We start from the raw sequence: 24,896 nt of genomic DNA on the forward strand, positions 1-24,896 counted from the left end.
TGGTACACCCCAAGGTGATACACTTAGCCAGACGAACCCCTTTGCTAACAACTCCTCAAGCTGCTCCTTCAACTTCTTCAATTCTTTAGGAGCCATACAATACAATGGGATAGATATAGGCTAGGTACCTGGAGCCAAATCAATACAAAAACCAATATCACGATCTGGTGGCATTCATGGAAGGTCAGAAGGAAACACATCGGCAAATTCAAGGACTACTGGCACTGAATCAATCGTCGAAGACTCTGCGGTAGTATCCCGAACATAAGCTAGATAAGCCAAATATCCCTTCTCGACCATATATTGAGCCTTTATAAAAGAGATGACCTGACTAGTTGTACTAATAGAGGAACCCTTCCACTCCAATCTCGGAAACTTTGGCATCGCTAAAGTAACAGTCTTGGCATGACAATCAAGGATGGCGTGATATGGAGATAACCAGTTCATACCTAGGATGACCTCAAAGTCAGTCATATCAAGCAACAGAAGGTCCGCTCTAGTCTCGTAACCACAGAATGTGACCACATAGGACCGATCGATCTGATCCACAATCACAGAATCACCCACAAAAGTGGACACATAAACAAGAGTACCCAAGGACTCACGAGAAATATCCTATAAATGAGCAAACAGAGATGATACATATGAATAGGTAGACTCTAGATCAAATAATACTGAAGCATCCCTACGGCAGAAGCAAGTAATACCTGTGATCACAGCATCTGAGGCCAATGCATCTGGTTTGGCCGGAAAAGTAAAGAATCTAGATAGATCACCCACTGGTTGGTCTACACCTAACTAAGCTATAGCTGGCTAAACTCCCCCTGCCTAGCCTCCACCTCTAGGACGGCCTCTACTAGCTTGCCATCCATCTCTAGGCGGTCGGACAGCCAGTGCTGTAATCATGGGTTGCTGGCCCTGTTGCACTACCTTTCCTCAAAGCCCAAGGCAGAAGCTCCTCATTAGATTGAGATGTCCGCACTTGAAACAACCCCTCGCTACGGTGATCTGTTGTCTTGAATTCTGACCCTGATGGCTTGAAGACCCACTGGAAAAGCCTGAATAGTTGGTGGGCGGTATGAACTCTCCGGCGTGGTACCTAAATAGGAGCTAGAAGAAGCATGGTGTCCTGAGTACCCACTGGAAGAACCTTGGATGGATGGTAGGCGGTAAGAACTCTCTGGTATGGCGCTAAAATAGGGTTGCACCGGAGCACCCCGAGGAGTTGGTGGTGCTGAATATGTGGGCCTGCTAGGCTGACCCCTCCCAAACTAACCTCTGCCCTGAGCTGGGGCACCTATAAACTCTCCAAAGAAATGGGTCCTCTTGTCCTGCTGCATCTTCTCACTACCTCTCTGACGGTAGCCCTCAATCCTCCGAGCAATCTCCACTAAGTTGATAAGAAGTCCCCATCTTAACCTCCGGGCCATATTAGCCCTAATACCAGAGTGCAAACCCGCAACAAACCTCCGTACTCTCTTTGCGTTAGTAGAAAGTATCATAAGTGCATGGCTAGACAACTCATAAAACCTCACCTCATAATCAATCATTGATATCTGACCCTACTCGAGCTGTTCAAACTAATACCGCAACTCTTACCTCTCGGAGGCTGGAATATACCTATCCAAGAAAAGTTGTGTGAACTGGCCCCAAGTCATGGGAGGAGAACCCACTGGTCTGCCAAGAAGATAAGATTGCTACCATCTACGGGCCCTACCTTCCAGTTGGAAAGTAGTGAAATCCACTCCATGAGACTCCAATATCCTCATGTTGTGCAGTCTGTCCCTGCACCGATGAATGAAGTCCTGGGGATCCTCATGTCTCCCACCTTCGAAGACATTAGGGTGTAGCCTAGTCCATCTGTCCAATAGCTTTTGCGACGCACCGATCTGCAGCTCGGCTGGGCTCAGGTACAACTGCTGCAACTGGCGGGGACCCATCCATAGTTAGTGTACCCGGAGTCTAATACACTACAGCTGCATGCCCGTAATCCTAAGTAGTAGGGGTCTGTGCTCCCCCTCCCACCTGGGATGTTGCTGGGTCTTTTGGAAATAAACCAGTCTGGGTCATAGAATCCATGAACCCCAGCATACAGCCCACGACCTCTTGAAAGCCCAGTGTTGTCAGGAAATCTACTAGGGCAGGCTCTGCTGCGGGCACCTCGCCCTGCTCCTCAATAATGGGATCCTCTACTAGATCTACTAGTGGTGCAACTGGGGAAACTTTATGAATCCTCGTCCCCTACCTTAGGCCGGTGCCCTACCCCGGCCTCTAGCAATAGGGGAGCAGCTCCTCCTGGGTCCGGAACATCTACTACGTGCGTTCTCACCATTTATGAGAGAATAAGAGAGAGAATTTAGTGTATCCATCAATTGCACGATAGAAGATAAATAAAGAGTAGTTTTATAACACCCCATAACCTCTCGAAGATAAGTACAGACGTCTCTATACCGAATCGCAAGACTCTATTAGGTCTGCCCATGACTTATGACACCTACGTGAACCTAGTGTTCTGATACCATGTTGTCATGACCAAATTCCATTATAGGTCGTGATGGCGCCCAACACCGTTGTTAAGCAAGCCAACACTGATCAAACTAGTGGTTTCCCATTTAAATAAATTATTAAGTGGTAACAGCTCATTATTTGTTAAAAAGATTTGGAAAATTTGCAAGTGTAACATAAATAAACTGAAGCAATAAGTACAAATTGAAATCATATAAGCAAACCCAAAATCATAAGTCTACTAGTGTGTGTGCCAAGATCCGGTGTCACAAGTGTGTGGGCAATCTAGTAGAATATACAAAATAATGCCAGCCTACTGTCTGAAAGGAAATAGAAAGAAAAATAAAACATAAGGGAGACTCCAGCTGTTGTAGAACGGCTCTGAAGGCAGCTCATCGTGAAGTCTCGAGGTAGGGAACAACTATGCGTGCCGAATGGGTAACTGGATGCACCTGCCTCATATCATGTACAATTAAGTACAGAAGTATAGTATGAGTACATAAACAACATGTACCCAGTAAGTATCCAGTCTAACCTCGAAGAAGTAGTGACGAGGGGTCGATTTTGACACTTACTATGGGAAAAAAATAATATAATCAAAGTGTTATACTAATCATAGATTTCATGAATATTACTAAAAGCTCAATAATAGGAAATGAATAGTTCTTCTTTCACAACTATAAATTTCAAATCAGTTTTTTCATTTAACAGCTTACATTTTAAGACATTTAAGCAGTATCAATCATAAAGAGTTCCAAATAATTATCATGCGCAAATTATGTCGAGTTCATACGACCCGATCCAACATAATGTTTAAACTGTGCACTCCAGGAGGGTCGAATGCCGCGAACCATAGATGCATCAATTTACTACTGAGGCTCTCGGCCTGATTCACAAATAGCAATTTGTTTTCGAAGGAAACACAATTTCACCTTTATAGTAAAGCATTCCATTAAATCTTTCAAGTAAGTAAATTTTACCTTTTACACTTTTTTTATCAAGTTCCGATGACTTAAGTAATTGAATTAGCAAGTAAGGGTGCAAACATTTCAAGTAAAGCATGATACGGGTCCTAAACTACCCAGACAATAGCATGATACTAGCTACGTATGGACTCTCGTCACCTCGTACGTACGTAGCCCCACCAAATAGGTACACACATTTATTTAATTCACCTATGGGGTTAATTCCCTTTTACAAGGTTAGAAAGGAGACTTACCTCGTCTCAAGTCCTACTTCCAAATTCAAGAATGCGCTCAAACCCTCAAATCGGAGCCGAACAAATCCAAAACTATTAAAATAGTGTAAAAACTATCAATATGTGTTGAAAAGTTTACATTCTAACTATTTAAGTAATTACCCAACCCAAAATGCAAGATTCCTAAAATTCACCCTGGGCCCACGTGCCCGGATTCCGGAAATGTTCGAAGAAAGATGTTACCCATACCCTAAGGAACATAAATATATGATTTTTAATAAGTTCCATAATCATTTTTGTGGTAAAATATTATTTTATTAAATCCTAGGTTTTTCACCTAAACCCATGGTTTCTACCCATTTTCATGCTAAACTCTACCCATAATCTATGTATTAAACTCACATTAAGTAGAAATCACTTACCTTACAAAGCTAGGTCGAAATCCCCTCCTTAAAAGCTCCCCAATCGCCCAAGTGTGGAAGAAAATGTTATAGAAATTGGCCTAAGCCCGTATTAAATGAGGCTCACTGCCTCCAGCGGTTTCTGCACCTGTAGTCAAAGGGTCGCACCTGCACCCTCGCTTCTGCGGACAAGAGTCCACTTCTTTAAAAATAGCCTGGGTCGGATGGCATCGCATCTGCGGATGGGCAACCGCATCTATGGTCCCCCTTCTGCGAAGGATCGGCCGCATCTACGGAACCTAGGTTGCCCTTCCTTGGCCGCTTCTGCGAGGCTTGGATCGCACCTATGGCTAGCCAAGCACTGGTGCCATTATGACAAACCTGGTACATTCCGCTGTTGCTCCAAATTCTCCACTTGGTCCGAGCCTCGTCCGATTGGCACTAGGGGTCCCCTAAGCCCTGCCCGAACATACCAACAAGTTTGGAATCATAAAACAGACTCGCTCGAACTCTCGGAATGCTCGAAACGACATCAAAACTAAGAATCACGCCCTAAAACCAATCGAATCAAACTTAAGAACTTCAAGTACTTCAATTTACTTCCAATGCACTGAAACGTACTTAAACTCCTCGAATTGATACCAAATTTTGCGTGCAAGTCTTAAATGACAGTACAGAACTATTCTCGATCTCAAAATCCCATTTGGACCTCAATATCCCCAAAACCTGATCCAAACCAAATTTAAAGAACTTCTAAAACCTTTAAGAACCAACTTTCACTATTAGGCGCAAAAATGCTCCCAGGTCATCCAAAACCCGATCAGAACATATGCCCAAATCCAAAATCATCATACGAACCTATTGGAACTGTCAAATCCCAATTCTGAGGTCGTTTACTCAAAATATTGACCGAAGTCAAACTTTGCCTTTAAGCCAACCTCAAGGAACCAAGTGTTCCGATTTTAACTCTAGCTCTTCCATATCTCAAACTAACCATCCCTGCAAGTCATAAATCAATAAAAGCGAGCACAAGAAGTTTCATTTAGGGGAATAGGGTTCTAGAAAGTAAAACAACCAGTCGGGTCATTACATTCTCCACCTCGTAAATAAACATTCGTCCTCGAACGGGTTTAGATTCATACCTGAAGTGCTGAATAAGTGTGGATATCTGCTCCGCATGTCCTCTTAGGACTCCCATGTCTCCTTATTGACTGGTTGGCCCCTCCACTGAACCTTTACCACGGAAATCCTCTTGGACCTCAACTAGCGATCCTGTCTGGCAACAATGGCAACTGGCTCCTCCTCATAACCCAAGCTCTCATCTAGTTAAATAGTGCCAAAGTCTAACACATCTGAAAAGTCGGCGTGATACCTCCGGAGCATAGACACGTGAAATACTGGATGAACCCCTAATAGGCTAGGAGGTAAAGCAAGCTCATAAGCAACCTCCACAACCCGCCTCAATACCTCAAATAGGCCTATAAACCTTGGGCTAAGATTGCCCTTCTTCTCGAATCTCATAATACCATTCACCGGTAAGACTTTCGAGACAACCTTCCGCCTACCATAAATGATACATCACGTGCCTTCTGATCCTCCAAACTCTTCTATCTGGACTGTGATGTGCAAAGTCGCTTCTAAATCAACTTTACCTTTTCCAAGGCACCACCGAATTAGTACTATATAACTTAGCCTCGCCGGACTCAAACAACCCGATGGGACAATGACATCGCCGACTATATAAAGCCTCAAATGGAGCCATCTCGATGTTGGACTAATAACTATTGTTGTAAGCAAATTCGGCCAAAGGCAAGAACTGATCACATTGCCCCCCAAAGTCAATCACACATGCCCGAAGCATGTCCTCCAAGATCTGAACTGTCCGCTTTGACTACCCATCGATCTGTGGATGAAACGCAATATTGAGCTCTACACGGGTTCCCAACTCCCTCTGAATGACTCTCTAAAAATGTGAAGTGAACTGAGGGCCTCTATCTGATATGATGGAAACAGGCATACCGTGCAACCGAACTATCTCCTGAATATAAATCTGGGCCAACTTCTCTGAAGTATATGTATTCACAACTAGAATGAAGTGTGCCGACTTGGTCAACTTGTCGACAACCTAAATTGCATCAAACTTCCGCAAGGTCCACAAAAACCCAACTAGAAGTCCATAGTAATGCACTCCTATTTATACTCAGGTATAGTCATCTGCTGCAGTAGGCCACCTGGCCTCTTGTGCTCATACTTGGCCTGCTGGCAATTAAAACACCTAGATACATACTCAACTATGTCTTTTTTCATTCGCTGCCACCAATAATGTTGCCTCAGGTCATGATACATCTTCGTAGCACCTTAGTGAATGGAATACCGAGAACTGTGTGCCTCCTCAACAATCCTTCATCTCAAGCCATCGACATTAGGAACACATAGACGACCTTGGAGTCGTAGAACGCCATCCTCGCCGATAGAAACCTCCTTGCCACGACCATCAAATACGTATCATCAAATTGTTGAGTCCTGATCTACTATAGTGAAGACTGAGCATCAACACATGCAAGAACTCACCTGGGCTCTAAAATGTCCAACCTCCCAAGTATGTTAGCCAAGGACTGAATGTCCAAAGCTAATGGCCTCTCCTTTGCTAAAATGAATGCCAAGCTACCCATACTCTCTACCTTTCTGCTCAGGTCATCCGTGACTATATTCTCCTTGCCCAGGTGATAAAGAACTGGGATGTCATAATCCTTCAGTAACTCAAGCCATCTGTGCCACCTCAAATTGAGATCTCTTTGCTTGAACAAAGCTATAAGCTACGATGATCGGTGTAAACCTCACATGACACCCCATAAAGATAATGCCTCTAGATCTTAATAGCATGAACAATCGCGGTTAACTCTAGATCGCGCACAGGGTAATTTTTCTCATAAATCTTTAGTTGACATGAAACATATGCAATAACTCTCCCCTCCTGCAACAATACACAACCCAAGCCAACATGTGAATCATCATAATACACTGTATACATCCTCGAACCGGAAGGCAATTTTAGAACTAGTGTTGTAGTAGAAGTTGTCTTGAGCTTCTGAAATCTCGCCTCACAATCATCGTACCAATGGTACGGAGCACTCTTTTGGGTCAATCTAGTTAGAGGTGCTGCAATGGATGAAAAACCCTGCACAAATAGACAATAATAATATGCTAACCCCAGGAAACTCCTTATCTAAGTCACCGAAGTAGGACGAGGCCAACTTTGGACTCCCTCAATATTCTTGGGATCTACCTTACTCCTAATGCAACATGCCCCAAGAATGCCACAGATTCTAGCTAAAACTCACACTTGGAGAACTTAGAATATAGCTTATGTTCTCGCAATGTCTAAAGCACCACTCTCAAAAGCTGTTCGTGCTCCCCCTAGGCTACGTGAGTAAATCAAGATGTCATCAATGAAGACAATAACAAAGGAATCGATATAAGGCCTGAACACATGGTTCATCAAGTCCATAAACACCGTTGGGGCATTAATCAAGCCGAAGGACATCACTAGAAACTCATAATGGCCATATCTAGTATGGAAGGCAGTCTTCGGGACATCTAAATCCCGAATCTTCAACTAATGGTATCCCGATCTCAAGTCTATCTTGAAAACACCATAGCACCCTGCAACTGGTCAAACAAATCATTAATATGCGGCAACAAGTACATGTTCTTGATGGTAACCTTGTTCAACTGGCGGTAATCAATGAACATCTGCATTATCCCATCTTTCGTCTTCACAAATAGCACTAGGTCACACCAAGGTGAAACACTTGGCCAGACGAATACCTTTGCTAACAACTCCACAAGCTGCTCCTTCAACTCTTTTGGAGCCATACGATACAGTGGGATAGATATAGGCTGGGTCCCTAGAGCCAAATCAATACAGAAATCAATATCACAATCTGGTGGCATGCCTGGAAGGTCCGAAGGAAACACATCGGCGAACTCCCAAACTACTGGCACTGAATCAATCGTCGGAGACTCTGCGGTAGTATCCCGAACATAGGCTAGATAAGCCAAGCACCCCTTCTTGGCCATGTGTAAAGCCTTCATAAAAGATATAACTTGACTAGATGTACTGACAGATGAACCCTTCCACTCCAATCTCGAAAATTCTGGCATCGCTAAAGTAACAGTCTTGGCATGACAATCAAGGATGGTGTGATATGGGGATAACTAGTCCATGCCTAGGATGACATCAAAATCAGTCATATCAATCAACAGAAGGTTTGGTCTAGTCTCGTAACCACAGAATGTGACCATACATGACCGATAAATCTGATTCACAACCATAGAATCGCCCACAGGAGTGGACACATAAATAGGACTACCCAAGGACTCACGAGGAATATCTAGGAAATGAGCAATAATACAAATAAATAGATAGACCCTAGATCAAATAATACTGAAACATCCCTACCGTAGACGAAAATAATACATATGATGACAGCATCTGAGGCCAATGCATCTATTATGGCTAGAAAAGTATAGAATCTAGCTACATCGCCGGTTGGCTGGCCTCCACTTGACTGAGCAATAGCTGGCTGACCTCCCCCTATCTAGCCTCCACTTCTAGGACGACCCCTACTAACCTGCCCTCTGCCTCTAGGTGGCCGGACAACCGGTGTTGTAATCATGGGCTGATGGCCCTACTGTGCTGCCTTACCCTGAAGCCTGAGTAGAACCTCCTCATGTGACTAAGATTTCCGCACTCTAAACAACCCCTCGGTGCAGTGATATGTTGTCCTGAAGTTTGATCATGATGGCTTGAAGACCCACTGGAAGAAGCCTAAATAATTAGTGGGCAGTATGAACTCTCCGGCATGGCACTAAAATAGGAGCTGGAAGAACCATGGTGGCCTGAGTACCCACTGGAAGAACCCTGGATGGCTGGTGGGCATTCAGAACTCTCTGGCATAGAACTGAAATAGGGGCACGCTGGAGCACCTCAAGGAGGTGGTGGTGCTGAATATGTAGGCCTGCTAGGCTGACCCCTCCCAAACTGACCTCTGCCCCCGAATGTGGCACCACTAAATCCTCTCGAATGACGAAATTGCTTGTCCCGCGACATCTGCTATCAATCCCGCTGACGATAACCCTCAATCCTCTGAGCTATCTCCACAACTAGCTGGTAAGAGGTCCCTATCTCAACCTCTCGGTCCATAGTGGACCGAATGCTAGAGTGCAACCCCGCAACAAACCTCTGCACTCTCTCTGCGTCAGTAGGAAGTATCCCAAGTGCATGGCGAGACAACTTAGAAAACCTCATCTCATTATCGATCACCGACATCTGACCCTGCTCGAGCTGCTCAAACTGATACTAGAACTCTTCCCTCTCAGAGGGTGGAATATACCTATCCAAGAAAAGTTGTGTGAACTGGCCCCAAGCCATGGGAGGGGAACCCACTGGTCTGCCAAGAATATAAGATTGCCACCATCTACGGGGCCTGACCTCCAGCTGGAAAGTAATAAAATCCAGTCCATGAGACTCCAATATCCTCAAGTTGTGCAGTCTGTCCCTCTATGAGACTCCAATATCCTCATGTCGCTCACCTCCGAAGATAGGAGGGTGCAACATACTCCATCTATCCAATAACTTCCATAGCTAGTCGTACGTAGTTGGGCTGGGCACGGGAACAATTGATGTAACTGGCTAGGGCCCGTCCGCTGTACCCGGAGTCTGATGCACTATAGCTGCATGCCCATGAGCCTGAGCAGTAGGGGTCTGTGCTCCCCCTCCTTCTTGGGATATGACTAGGTCTGTTGGAAATAAACCATCCCAGGTCATAGAATCCATGAACCGCAGCATACGGCCCATGACCTCCTGAAAGCCCGGTGTTTTCATAAAATCTACCAGGGGCAGGCTCAATTGCGGGCACCTCGCACTGCTCCTCAATAATAGGATCTTCTACTGGACCACTCGTGGTGCAACTGGGCAACTCTAGGACATCATCGTCCCCTACCTCGGGCTGGTGCCCTCCCCCAGCCTCTAGTAATGGGGGGAGCAGCTCCTCCCCAGTCCGGAACATCTGCTGCGCGCTTTCTCACAATTTGTGAGACAATAAGAGAGAGAAGTTAGTATACCATCAACTACATGATAGAAGATGAATAAAGAGTAGTTTCCTAACACCCCACAACCTCTTAAATATAAGTAGAGATGTCTCCCTTCGCATCCGCAAGACTCCATTAGGTCTACCCATAACTTGTGAGACCTACGTGAACCTAGTGCTCTAATACCATATTGTCACAACCCAATTCCATTATAGACCATGGTGGCGCCCAACACCGTTGTTAGGCAAGCCAACACTGATCAGATTAGTGGTTTCCCATTTAAATAAATTATTAAGTGGTAACAGCTCATTATTTGTTAAAAAGATTTGGAAAAATTTCAAGTGTAACATAAATAAGCGGAAGTAGTGAGTACAAATCGAAATCATGTAAGAAAACCACGTGTGCTCCAGGTTGAGCTCTACCTCTGCCCTGCCCTTGCCCCGGCCCCTACCCCTGGTAGTGACCGCAATCTGGAGCTCCAACTCCTGATCAGATATGGACGAAACACGTGTTCTCATCATCTGCGAGAGAATAAGAAAAGAAAGATTCGAACTTTAGGATAGAACCAAGTCGCACAATAAAGCAAGAAAGAAACTGAAGTTTCCTAAAGCTTTATAGCCTCTAGAAGATAAGTACAAACGTCTCCCTACTGATCCTCAAGAATCTACCAAGCTTGCCCATGACTTGTGAGACCTATGCAACCTAGTGCTCTGATACCAAATTGTCATGCCCCAAAATTCCAACCATGGGATCGTGATGGCGCATAACACCTCTTGCTAGGTAAGCCAACATGTAATTAATAAACAAAGTAAACTTAATAAAGATAAAGTACGAAATCTCATAAATACATAATAGGGTTACAACTCAAGGTTGTCTAAAACTATCCCCAAAATATGGTATCACAAGTGCATTAACCACTAAGAGTACCAAATACAAAGTCTACAACAAAAATACAATGATGTCTAGTATAATAAGTAGTGAATAAGGATATGAACGACGTTTTAGGGTCTGTGAACGCCATGTAACATTACCTCAAGTCTCCTGAGTAGTCTAAGCTAATCACCACTGGGAGCCATTGGGATTAACACCGAGATTTGCACAAGAGGTGCAGCATTGTAGTATGAGTATAACCGACCTCATGTACTCAGTAAGTATCGAGTCTGATGAGGTAGTGATGAGGATATGACAACACACTTACTATAACATGTACGAGTAATAAGCAGAAAAATAATGGCGATATAGATAAACGAGTAAAATCATAAGAGACAGAATAAAATAACAGATAACAGAGCTCCCAGAATATTATCACGGCAAAACTTAATAAAACAACGTTGTAGCGGAGAACAACAACCAAGAACAATCACAAGACAATCTATCTAGCGCGGCATAAAACCCTATCCCATTATCAATACCAATAATAATCACTACCGTTGCCGCATAAAATCTGATCCCAATATCAACAACCAATACCCCGTTGCGGCACCTGATCCCAACATCAATACCAATAATAATCACTATCGTTGCGGCATGTTACCCAATCCCAATATCAACAACCAATATCATTGCAGCGTGCAACCTGATACCACTATCAATAACAAATACTATTGCAGCATGAAACTCTATCCCAATATCATTTTATTTGAAATTACCTAATAATAACCAAATATGGCTAAACTCACAACATAACATAAAATAGAAATAAAATGCATAATTCACTAATGATATACGAGCATGATCGAAGAATGTCACACAATTCAATGTTCAAGGACTAGCCTCACAATATATACATGTCAATAAAGACTTCGACAAGTCGTAAACACGAGAACAATCTGACAGTAATACAATTTGATATAGCATATGCAAAGTAAGATAAGAAAACAAGTAAATGCAAGAAGACAAGTAAAGGCATCGAGCTATTAGATTTATATCCATATCTTCTATATCTATAAGTCTATATATTATATTAAAAGCTTGAATATCCTTAGCGAAATATTATTCGTCTTTTTATCCGCTTTATATACATTAATATAGGGTATACGCGCATCACGCGTATCTTAAGGGCCTTCATTTGAAAAGGGATAAAAAGACGAATGATATTTTGAAAGATTTGCTTTTATATATATATATATATATATATATATATATATATAGCATAATTTTGCCCTAATTTGTTGCTTAAAAATTAACTAAAAATTATTAATCTAAGAAAAAAATAGAAAAGATATTTGGAGACAATGTTTCAAATTTGAGCTCATTTGGAGTAGATTTAGGTGTTAAATCGTGTATTAGATTGTTAAAATTCGAAAAACACATTTTTATTTCTAGGCAATTTACTTTTCAGATCTATTTGGCCTAAAGTGCATGGAAACATTGGTTGCACATTAGGCCTATTTGACCTTAAATGCATAAAAATATTAATTGCACTTTAGATAAGTGCAAATTTTACACTAGAGACTTAATTGGCATTAAATGCATTTCTCTATAGATTAATTAGTTTTTAATTTTCAGACCCAATAAGTGAAGTTGATCCTAAATAGGTAAACATACAATTTTTTTTGCAAAGTGAGTATAACTTCAATTGCGAGCCCAAACTATAGATGCAAATAGCCCAAGCTAACGAATGGACTAACAGACGTGGGCTTCTGAAATGTCATATTATTCCCGGCCTAACTGCTAATTAAGAGCCCAATATTCGGAACCATTCAATCTTCAATTCAGACGATCCCAAAACCAAACTTCTAGAACCCATTTTTATCTTGCTCCATTTAAAAAATCGCTGGCCGACCGCCAGTTTTTTTCAAGGTGCTACTTTTTAGCTTTTAGGTCCACAAAATTTCCTCTGCTCTGAGAGTTGAGAGGCAAAGAAGCTGAGAAGATTTTCGCTATATTTATTAAAAAAGAGCTCAATTTCTAGTTTTGAGTCCAGACAAGTATTTCTTCGTTAGCTAAAACGTCAAAGTTCGTTTGCCTCACTATTTTTCTTTTTTCTAATTTCCGGTTTTGTACAAGTATTTCTTCGTAGCTAAAACGTCAAAGTTCGTTTGCCTCACTATTTTTCTTTTTTCTAATTTCCGGTTTTGTACATGTTGTATGGTTTATTATTATTATTGTTTGATTGATTTGTTTTAGGTTTGTGGAGTATTAGTGAAAGATGGGTTGTTTTAAGAGGAAGTCGCAAGAATTCTGCAATAAGGGTAACATTATATCACCTCCAAGTAAACAACTGAAACAAAATGGTTCAGTGGGTGTGGGTCAGGCAGTGGTATGTGTGCATGATGTATCATACCCGGAAGGCTATGTCCCCTCTGCTTCTTCAACTTTGCCTCAAGTACACTCAACACCTGCTAAGGAGTTCCCTTTTACCCTCGACCCTTTTCAATCTGAAGCTATCCATTGCCTTAATAATGGTGAATCCGTCATGGTAAGTTTTCATTTTTCCCCATAGTTAGATTTTATCAATCAATAGAGTAGGCTGGCAGCCAGTAATACATTGTTCATATAGCCACCCCAGCTTGTTTGACATTGAGGCGTAGTTGTTGTCTACATGAATCAATCAATCAATCAAATAAGTCTCCATCCTGGATTAGTTGTGTTCTCTATTTGGGCCGGGATCATTCCAGTAAGAAATAATTTGTCATTTAAGGCAAATTATGCTTTCTATATTCTCTAAACTTTCACACTTATCTCATATAACCTTAATTAGATATATTGTATATTTAATGGTGGTGGGACTGAATTTGAAGTTGTGGCTGTAGGTATCAGCACATACGTCAGCGGGAAAGACAATTGTTGCGTTGTATGCCATTGCCATGTCGCTGAAGAATAACCAGCGAGTAGTATATACTTCACCAATTAAGGCTCTTAGTAATCAGAAGTATAGAGAATTCAAAGAGGAGTTTTCAGATGTGGGTTTGATGACAGGAGATGTCACCATTGATCCAAATGCTTCTTGCTTGGTATGCCCAGTTTCTTTTTTGATTCTTGTGCTCATAATTTTTATTATTCATGCTGGCTTTCGGGTGTGATTTGGTTTCAGGTAATGACTACAGAAATATGGCGTAGTATGCAGTATAAAAGATCAGATGTTATAGGGGAGGTGGCTTGGGTTATTTTTGATGAGGTACACTACATGCGTGATCGAGAAAGAGGTGTGGTTTGGGAGGAAAGCATTGTTATGGCCCCTAAAAATTCTCGCTTTGTGTTCCTCTCAGCGACGGTGCCCAATGCTAAAGAGTTTGCTGGTTGGGTTGCAAAGGTACCAATGACTTGTTTTAGTTCCTTGAAGTTAATCGGTATGCTTGATGCTAGAAGCCATTTGATATGCTTACAGATATGATTTCCTACTTTAATAAAATGACCTTTGCTGAATCTTTACTGGGGCGGTTTTTAATATATATTTGGAATAATGGTATTTTTTGATTGCCTTTGGTCTTTTGTTTAAGACCTTGTTTATCATAATGATGTTGCTCAAGTATAGAAAATAATATAAAAACTTCTTCAAAAGAAGAAAAAAAAAAGAAGAAAAAAAATGTAATATAAAAACAAACCTTGCTGCTTCATGAAGTAGATAGTTTTTGCATGTGTTTAGATATGAGAGGATGACATAACAATGTTTTTGGATATGGGGAACTACAAAACATGTTAGGGTTATGTATTGAAGGGTCAAGGAGAAAGATTGATCTTGAATTATCCTTGTTTTGCTGAGATACTAATTTTATGAAAGTTTATCCTGTTTGTGCATCTTATGGTGGGATTTTAACATGGTTTATCATAGTGCAGGTCCTTCAGCAACCATGTCACATTGTTTATACGAACTATCGACCCACTCCACTTCAGCATTATATATTTCCTTCTGGTGTGATGGGTTATACTTGGTGGTTGATGAAAAAGGGAAGTTTCGTGAGGATAGTTTTCAGAAAGCTTTGAATGCTATTGTTCCAGCCAATGAAGGGGATAAGAAAAGAGAGAATGACAAGTATCAGAAGGGTCTGGTTGTTTGCAAATCTGGCGAGGATAGTGACATATTCAAGATGGTTAAAATGATTATTCAGCGGCAATATGATCCTGCAATATGTTTCAGCTTCAGCAAAAGAGAATGTGAATTTCTAGCAATGCAAGTATGTTCTATGCCTTCTACTGAAGCTTATAATTTTTAAATGGTTATATTGCTGTACTACATGGTTGACAAACTAGCCCATGGGTTTCCTGATTTTTTCTCTGTTATATCTTCTTTTTGTCTGGCCAGAGAGAAGAGAACATGCCATCAACTTTTGACATGATATTTTTTCCGTAGCAGTATATTTTCTTCCATCAACCTTTGCACCAACTTTCTGTTGCCTAGAATTATATGGATTTCTTATTTGATGTCATATGGGAACATTTATTTCTGTCTGAATAGTGTGGTTCTTGGTTTAATAAGCCAACTATTCTGCCTTTTCAATATGGAAATAGATGACAAAAATGGATCTTAACAATGACGATGAGAAGGTGAATATTGAAACTATTTTCTGGAGTGCTATGGACATGTTGTCGGATGATGATAAAAAACTGCCCCAGGTGAGCATATTATATCTATTCTTTATTATTGTTGCCAGTAGGTGAGATTTTATATGTGGTTACAAGTGAAGCACTAAGATTCTCTTCCTAGTAAGTACTACCATTGTTTTCTTTTCACCATGTATCCTTGTGTCTGGGATTAGGGGTTGAAATAGGTGCAGTTATGGGATAAGTATAATGTTTCATATATTTGATGTTTGGAAACAGTACTTACTAATGATTGATGTTTATATTTGACATTGCAGGTTTTGAATATGCTTCCCCTATTGAAACGTGGAATTGGTGTGCATCACTCTGGTTTGCTTCCTATATTGAAAGAAGTGATTGAAATCCTGTTCCAAGAAGGATTCATCAAGGTAGGGAGAACCGAGTTTTTAATTGATTCGAAGAGTTATTCCTATTAGGAGAAGGATTTTAAGTTATTCCTTGACTTCATGCACTCCATGAAGAAGTTGATTAGCTTTATGTTTGCTTTTAAAGATCTCTTTATCTTATGTCCTGAGATTTTTCTGCAGTTATGAAGTAGAGGAGAATGCTCAAGCTACGCAAACTTTTTAAACCTTTGATAGATACTAATAGCTCAACTAAGTGACAGAATGATGCTTTGGTTATTAAGGCAGCCTTCTGTTTTTGGATAGAAAGTTCTCTTTCATAGTGGGGCCACACTCCTATTTAAGTAGGAACCGACACTCCTGTTTAAGTAGGAACCGACACTCCTGTTTAATTGTCCAATGCCTGCTAAGGCTCTCCTTCGATATATAATTTTTTCCATCATTCTATGAATGTGTCGGAGTAATATATATCATGTCTTCAGTATTTTTTGTTCCGGATTTCTTCCACCTCATCTCTAAGTACTTCCACAGAGATACGGTATTTGCACACACACATTTATCCTCTGTAAGAGATTTTTCTAAGCTTAATACTGATCATGTCGCTTTATATTATTTTCTTCTAGTGTTTGTTTGCCACAGAGACCTTCAGTATAGGGTTGAACATGCCTGCAAAAACTGTTGTCTTTACGAATGTTCGCAAATTTGATGGAGACAAGTTTAGATGGATATCCAGTGGTGAGTATATTCAAATGAGTGGTCGTGCTGGCCGTCGGGGAATTGATGAACGTGGGATCTGCATCCTTATGGTTGATGAGAAGCTTGAACCTCCTACAGCTAAATCCATGCTAAAGGGAAGTGCTGATGCATTACAAAGGTGCCAATTTGAATTCTTATTTAAGTCAAGACTTCTCTGAGTAAAATTACTTTCTTTTTCTTGGAGGATCAGAAATATGTTCTTTTTTCTATAAAGGAAAAAGAGATTGATTAATATTTATGTCGCGTTGATCTAGACTGCAAATAATGCATTGATGACAACTATACAACTATTTGGCACTACTGAAAAATGAACGATTGGTTAAATAAATGAGCAAAGCCGTTTTATCCTTGTCGTACTTATCGCTCCCTCCCCTCTACACACACAAAAAAGTTTTTTAAATCATCGTGTAGCACTTTCAACGCTGTATTTGACTCCTATGTTGTGTATATCAGTGCCTTCCATTTAAGCTATAACATGCTTTTAAATCAAATGCGGCGTGAAGGTGATGATCCCGAAAATCTGCTCCGTAACTCATTTTATCAATTTCAAGCAGATCGTGCAATTCTTGATCTTGAGGTTTGTCAATTGACTCAACTCCTGGCTCCCTCTCCCTAAAGGTCTTTTGGGTTTTCTTTTTATTTTTCCTTTTTCTTGCCAGAAACAAGCAAAAATTCTTAAAGAGGAGAGAGACTCAATTATGATTGAAGAAGGAGACAACGTTGAGAGATATTTGAATTTGATAGAACAATATAAGAGCTTGAAGAGGGATGTACACAAGATTGTTTTCTCCCCAAAATATTGCTTACCTTTCTTGCAGCTTGGTAGGCTAGTACGCATTGAGTGTACGAAGGATGGCGTTGATGTTCCAACCTTCTCCATCATGGAAGAGTTCACATGGGGAGTAATAATTAATTTTGAAAGGGCGAAAGGTCTTTCTGAAGGTGAGATGAGATTTAATTGGACATTAGTTGGGTTATCATGCTAGTTAGATTCTTAACCTTAACTTGAATATTATGTTCAGATGATGTAAACAAAAAACCGGAGGATGCAAACTATACAGTAGATGTACTTACGAGATGTATAATGCAGAAGGATGATGTTGGTAGAAAGACAATTAAAATTGTTCCCTTGAAGAATGCTGGGGAACCAGCTATTGTTTCTCTTCCTTTGTCCCAGGTAAGCTCCTTACGCATATTTTGCTGCTAGCAATATCTGATTACAAGAATTAAATTTTGTAATTGAAGATGATGGTCTGCCACAACAATCTTTAAATTGTGCCAAGCCCTCATCCATTGTTCTACTATGAACAAATAACTTCTAACTTGCACAACCAACGGTGTCACCTAACGGTCAATGAATTCGGATGAAAATCATGGAAAATTGGGGTTCAATCCAAATAGAGGCAAATAAATGCTAGGTGATTTTTTCACTCCTTGTTGGATAGAGTTACCCATACTTGTGCCGAGGAGCGGTACTAGGATTCTGACTTGATAGGAAGTCTTAGATTTTGATGTCACAGGCTTATAGGTGTTTTTCTTGAATGATGTGTTTCTAAAGTATTGTTCAATTCAACTATTCAATAAGTTAGTTGAGGGTTTGGTCATTTGCGGTGCAACTTTACTATCAATAAGGAAAAATTAAGGAGATTATTAAATCTTACCTTATCTACAAAAAAAATTAAGAGAACATTGAGAACAATAATGCTTCTTCACCTTTTAAATTAGGTTTACATCCTCTTGTATTACCTTAAGTGCTACCAAAACTATTATGGATGGAGTTATGGTGTAGAGGACGTCTTAACTGCTAGCACTCCGGGAACATCCTAGCCGTATGTGTGATTCTTCTTTTGCAGTGTGATCACTTTTTCTAACTTTTTTCCTTCTCTTTCTGCATCTGATTTCTGGGGCTCGTCATAGATTTCGAAGATCTTTTCTATCTAATCATATGTTGCATGTATCTGCTCTCTATTAGGCCGTGAAAGTGAAAATGTATAAATGGTAAATGACATCAATTTGCTTTCTTTTACACCGATAAACATGCAAATTAAATTTTGTGCTTGTGTTCCACTTGTGTGGCGTACCTACTGTATTCTCTGCTAAACAATTTATTGCCAGATTGATAGTTTGAGCAGTGTCCGTCTTGTGATTCCAAAGGATCTTTTACCTTCGGGAGCTCGAGAAAATACACTAAAGAAGGTTTCTGAAGTTCTCAATAGATTTTCAAGAGAGGGCATGCCTCTCTTGCACCCGGAAGATGACATGAAGGTCAAAACCAGAGTCTACATCCCCCCCCCCCAACTTGCCGGTATTACCCTGCTGGCATATTAGCTTTGTGTTCATTCGATGCAGGTTCAAAGTAACTCGTACAGGAAGGCTGCAAGTAGGATAGAAGCCTTGGAGAGTCTGTTTGAAGAGCACGGGATAGCAACGTCTCCCCTTATAAAAGAAAAGCTTAAGGTTTTGCATAAGAAGAAAGAACTTACTGGCAAAATCAAATCAATTAAGAGAGCAATGCGTACTTCAACTACCTTGGCTTTCAAAGATGAATATAAAGCAAGGAAAAGAGTTCTCAGGAGACTTGGGTAAATTCACCTCTCTATCCTTATGAACCTCATATTGTTTTTACAGGCAGGCTCTGTTTCTTCTTTGAAGATGCACTGTGTTGGCTATTGCAGTTGTCAAAATTAGAGTATGCCTGCTGTTCGTATTTTATTGTTTCCTCTTATATATCTTACTAAATCTTTTCTAATTGTTGAACTGCTTTATTTTTTTCTTTTTTCTTCTCACTTTCGACTTCAAAATCATATAGCCATTTTGTTTACCTTTTCAAAGTTTTACTGACGTATAACATGCTTCTAATGTTGTAATGTGCTTGTCACCTTCCCAAATATTTACTCTAATTCTGATCCTTTTCCTTTGATATGTGGTACTTTGATGGATGTATTTGGCTTTGACAATGTAGACAATGAGCCACAAATAAGTAGCCTTCTTTGGAGAGAAAACCACTGGGAGAAATGATCTTATCTATTTCTCTGTGGTATGACAAATGTTTGTTTAATTAAGTAACACCCTAGACTTTAGACAGAGTCCCACATCGGCAAAACACAAGAAGGATGCTGGGTATATAAGTTAACAAGCCTTAGACCCTAATGATGCGTTTTAAACCCGTGAGTGCCTTGGGCCAGAATGGACAATATCACTAGTGGGCTGGGCCATTACAGATGGTATCAGAGCCACTCTTGTGTCGGTCATGCTGATGGTGGGTCAGAGTTCAACAAAGTTAGGCAAATCCCGGTTAGGCGGGGCAAACTTCAGTGCTGAGTCTAGGCGAATCCCATGCGGTGGGGCAAACCTCAGCGAGGACGCTGAGTCCATAATAGGGGGTGTATGTAGCACCCTACACTTTAGACGGAGTCCTACATCGGCAAAACACAAGAGGGATGCTGGGTATATAAGATAACAAGCCTAAGACCCTAGTGATGCGTTTTAAACCCGTGATGGCCTAGGCCCAGAGCGGACAATATCATTAGTGGGCTGTTACAAATGGTATCAGAGCCACTCTTGTGTCGGTCGTGCCGATGATGGGTCAGAGTTCAACTGAGTTTAGGCGAATTTCAGTTAGGTGGGGCATACCTCAGTGCCGAGTCTAGGCGAATCCCATGCGGTGGGGCAAACCTCAGCGAGGACGCTGAGTCCATAAGAGAGGGTGTATGTAACACCCTAGACTTTAGACAGAGTCCCACATCGGCAAAACACAGGAGGGATTCTGGGTATATAAGTTAACAAGCCTTAGACCCTAGTGACGCGTTTTAAACCCGTGAGGGCCTAGGCCCAAAGCGGACAATATCACTAGTGGATTGAGCTGTTACAAATTAGGATAAATATTAATGCAAAAGAGGCTTCAGCAGAGAGAAAACCATCTATGTTTCTGCAATACACTCCTCTCCCTCTGATTGGTGTTGTACTGGCTTCTTCATCATGCTATGTATTCTAATGGTTTGTTTCTCTGGAATTCTTTTGTTCTTTATGACTTTGCTCTGATTGGTGGATCACATGGAAGTGCTTATAATGTTGGGAATTATGCAGATACATAAAAAAGGAAAGTGCTAGAGTGAAGATTGCCTGTGAAATAAGCAGTGCAGATGAATTGACCTTGACTGAATTGATGTTGAATGGGACCTTCGGCAAAATTGAAGTGGAGGAGCTTGTATCTCTTCTCTCTTGTTTTGTGTGGCAAGAAAAGCTTCAGGATGCCCCAAAGCCCCGGGAAGAGCTTGAGTTGCTCTTTGCACAGTACAGGATATAGCTCGGAAGGTTGCAAAAGTTCAGCTCGATAGCAAGGTATGCATCATGTGAATGATTGTGCTGATAAAGCCTGATATTTATGGTATTGTATACCATAGCTGAATGAGCTTGTCATTAGGTTATTATCCAATTTTCTGTTTTTCGGGCTCGATTAAGCATTTATTTCACTATTAGTAACATGAGTTTAATTTGGGGAAGCTGATTCAATTGTCAGTGTGAGTTGATAAACTAATTATCGAAGACCTTCCATATTCCGCAACCAAAAGAGCAACTACATGTAAAGATTCTCTAACTCTTCTGTTCTTTCAATAGGTCCAAATAGATGTTGAGAACTTTGTGAGTTCATTCCGACCTGATATCATGGAGGCTGTCTATGCCTGGGCTGGAGGATCTAAGTTTTATGAGATTATGGAAATTACTCAGGTGTTTGAGGGCAGTTTAATCAGGGCTATCAGGAGACTGGAGGAAGTTCTTCAGCAGCTAATAGAAGCTGCGAAAGCCATTGGGGATGTTGGGCTTGAGGCAAAATTCAAAGAGGCCGTTGCCAAGATCAAGAGGGACATTGTCTTTGCGGCATCTCTGTATTTGTAGATATAAGATTGAGGCATTTCTGTCAATGGTCCATAAACAGAGGTCAGTTAAGATGGAGGTTATGCCACCAATTATGTGACTCTCAAGTGTAGGGGTGTTCATGGTTCTATTTTCTGTAATTCGAAACTAAGCCTGATGTGTAGTTCGTTAGATATGCAAATTAAACAATTATGCTTTTTTTCCTGCTGGGGTACAGCATGTACAGTGTGGAATTATTACTTTTTGGTGTGGCGTGACTTTTCAATTAACTAGATAATTAACAATTCCTTCTGACTTGCACTCTATGCCTCTTCTTTTACTTGGTTTTCTTAAAGTGAATACGCACATTCATAGAGAATAATGGTCAACTGGGTGCTCTTCCTCTTTTGCAATGCAACTGCATTGCTTTGTCTAATTTGTGTAAGCATAAAGAAAAGAAATAGAGTGAATTTTTTCTTTCTTCTTATTGGTGATTATTTTCTATATCATCAGTTGGTCCATTGGAGAATCACATTGAGAACTTTTTGATAGAAAGCTTATGGTTTAATTTCATTCTTCGGGAAGTAATTGGCTTTTTTCATTAGACTTGATTATTGGCTTGAAAAATGTGTAGAGGTGCGCATTAGTGGACTTACCGGAGAGTTACTTATGCAGTGAAATCTATATCTATATATATATGGCACCTCTCTAAGGCAAGCAATAATATTTATCTTTTTTTAAACATTTTTTTGGCTTTTACCTCATTTTTTGGTCAAAAATCAATATTAATAGCAGTGAAATATGCATGCCAACATAAAACTAAAACGTAATGCAGTTAAATGCTCAATGCTCACACATAAATGAAAGAAAAAATGTTCGAACAATGGCTATCACTCTTCAAAGCTTTTATATTCCGAAAACGTAAATGTTGGATAGGAGGCAAAGCGTTAGAAAGTTCTCACATATTGTTTCTTTTCTAGACATTAAGGATAAATCAAATTATGCTTATGTAATACTATCTGTATCTCTCTTTCTGTCCCTCGCACTAAAATATACAGTGATTTACTCAGCTATGAACTCTAAGATTGAGTTTGTACGCGGCAAAATCAGAAGACTTGATTTTTTTGCTATCAAGACGTTTCGGAAGCCTTCCCCGAGACTCCGAGGGTGGAAGGCCACGATCGAGTTCCCAGCCTCAGGGCTCGTCGAAGTCCGACTCGGAAGAAACAGGGTCCGAGGGCATATGAAAGGGGAAACCCCCTAGGCACATGGCTACGCTCGACAGGCCCGGCCTATCTAGAGCCTACTGTGAGGTCTTGCGTCAAGCCGTCCCATCTTTGTACTCTTGCAATTAATACACAAGTACTTGTAATCGAGTTTCCCTCCTATATAAAGGGGACTAACTCTACCTTGTAGCGGACTGATGTTGCTCCACTTCTCCACAAATGCAATAATATCTCTCTCTCTCTCTTTCTTCTAAGTTATCTGTCTTCATCGACCTCGAGGTCGCCTTAGCACTTTATTATTTGCTCGTTTGTTCTTCGTTATTTTGCTCAATATTGATAGTATAGAGCCTTACTTATCTATATTTTTACTTGTTATCCCCTTGCCGACTACCCTCGATAAGCCCGAGATAGGCTCGAGGCTCAGCTCCGAGGTATCTACTGGCTGGCTTCGCGCCCGGGCAACATCCCCTTACTGGTTCGATTATTGCTTTGGTTAACTCAATCTTTATCATTTTACCTCACGGTTTAGCACTAACCGTCCTTACAAACTAGCTCGGAAATAGATCACGTATTTTTAGAATCCCATTTACAAATTTAATTGTTGTTACCATTTTCACGGTAAACAGAGTTATATTCTTGCCGCCATGGATGGAAGGAAAAGAAGAAAAATGAAGTTGTAAGTCTTCATAGTTTCTGCTTTATGTAGCTTGATAAGTGTTTTATGCCTTCTACTTTTTATCATTTTATTGAGTTTAAATTTATTTGAAATGACTTGAATTGTACTAAATATTAACTGGGTTTCGATTTACTTTTTGCTTGTCTTAAAAGAGTTTTTGTCGTTCGTGAAGGTATGATCATATTTCTTCCATGACTTAATATTATTTTACTGTATAAATTTTAATTTAGCATATGCTGGTGATGAGTTTTAATTCTCATTGTTGAGTACCTGCCTTATTGTTTGTATTAAAAATGTCTCACAACAATATATTAAACTGCGGATGGACAAATAAAACTATTGAAACCTCAATTTTGGTGTTACAGTTGTCTTAATTCAGGTAACTTTTTTTCATTCTGATTTCATGTGATTTCAAAGGAGATTGGGACTTCTCATAGTTCATTCTCAATCTCAAAATTGCAGGCAATAGTTTTTTGTGCATATTCCCTTTTAATTATTTTATGTGCTTGCTATTTAATGCGTTTGATTTTTCTTTTATTGGTGTTCACAGGATAAAAGAGAATTAAAGAGGTGAGAGTACCCTTCTTATAAGAAGATGAGAATAACTACTAATGCTTTCTATGTCTCTTTCAATAACCTTCAATAAAAAAGGACTCCTTTTTTTTTGCCCTTCAAATATATTTGTTTTTTGCAATTTTATTTAAAAATCATATCAATAATGCTTTGTATCTCTTTAGTTACATACCATTATAATGCCTTTGAATCTCATTGGTAACCTATCGTTATTATGCATTGTGTTTAATGTTGGAGGAGGAGTTTGACTTTTAAGGTAAAGTTGGGGGATCAAAATGATTTTCACCCAATTGAAAAATGGATTAAGAACGTGAAGTTTAATCTATTGGATTTGAAAAAGGAGTTTTGTCTTATTTCTTTCTTTCTTTCTTTTTTTGAAAAATGAATGGGTAAGGATGTAATAAAGGAGAAAGAAACAGAAAAAAGAAATAGAAGAAAAAGGTAAATGGAACTAAAAAGGGAAGGAAAAAATTAGAAAAAATATTTGTAGAATTTTATTTCGTTGATTTGTGCGATATATTCGATTTTACACTTTTTTCTTTTAATTTCTTTCAGTCTAGGTTGTTATCTTTTTCTTGGGCAGGTCTAGAAGACTTGAAACATACAAATGATGGAAAATTAGAAAAAGAATCCAAAATTAATTTGTTCGATGAAAGATGGATTAAAATTTGAAATTTAATCTATTGGGTTTCAAAAATGTATGAATCTTTAATATATTCGGATATT

The 24,896-nt window shown here is 40.1% G+C and overlaps 1 pseudogene; it reads left to right on the forward strand.

The window, feature by feature from the left end:
- Positions 1 to 12,979: 12,979 nt before the first annotated feature.
- LOC107806994 (DExH-box ATP-dependent RNA helicase DExH9-like) lies at positions 12,980 to 22,016 on the forward strand (annotated as a pseudogene).
- Positions 22,017 to 24,896: the final 2,880 nt, after the last annotated feature.

The sequence above is a fragment of the Nicotiana tabacum genome, chromosome 22 (assembly GCF_000715075.1).
Source record: "Nicotiana tabacum cultivar K326 chromosome 22, ASM71507v2, whole genome shotgun sequence".
Lineage (NCBI taxonomy): Eukaryota > Viridiplantae > Streptophyta > Magnoliopsida > Solanales > Solanaceae > Nicotiana > Nicotiana tabacum.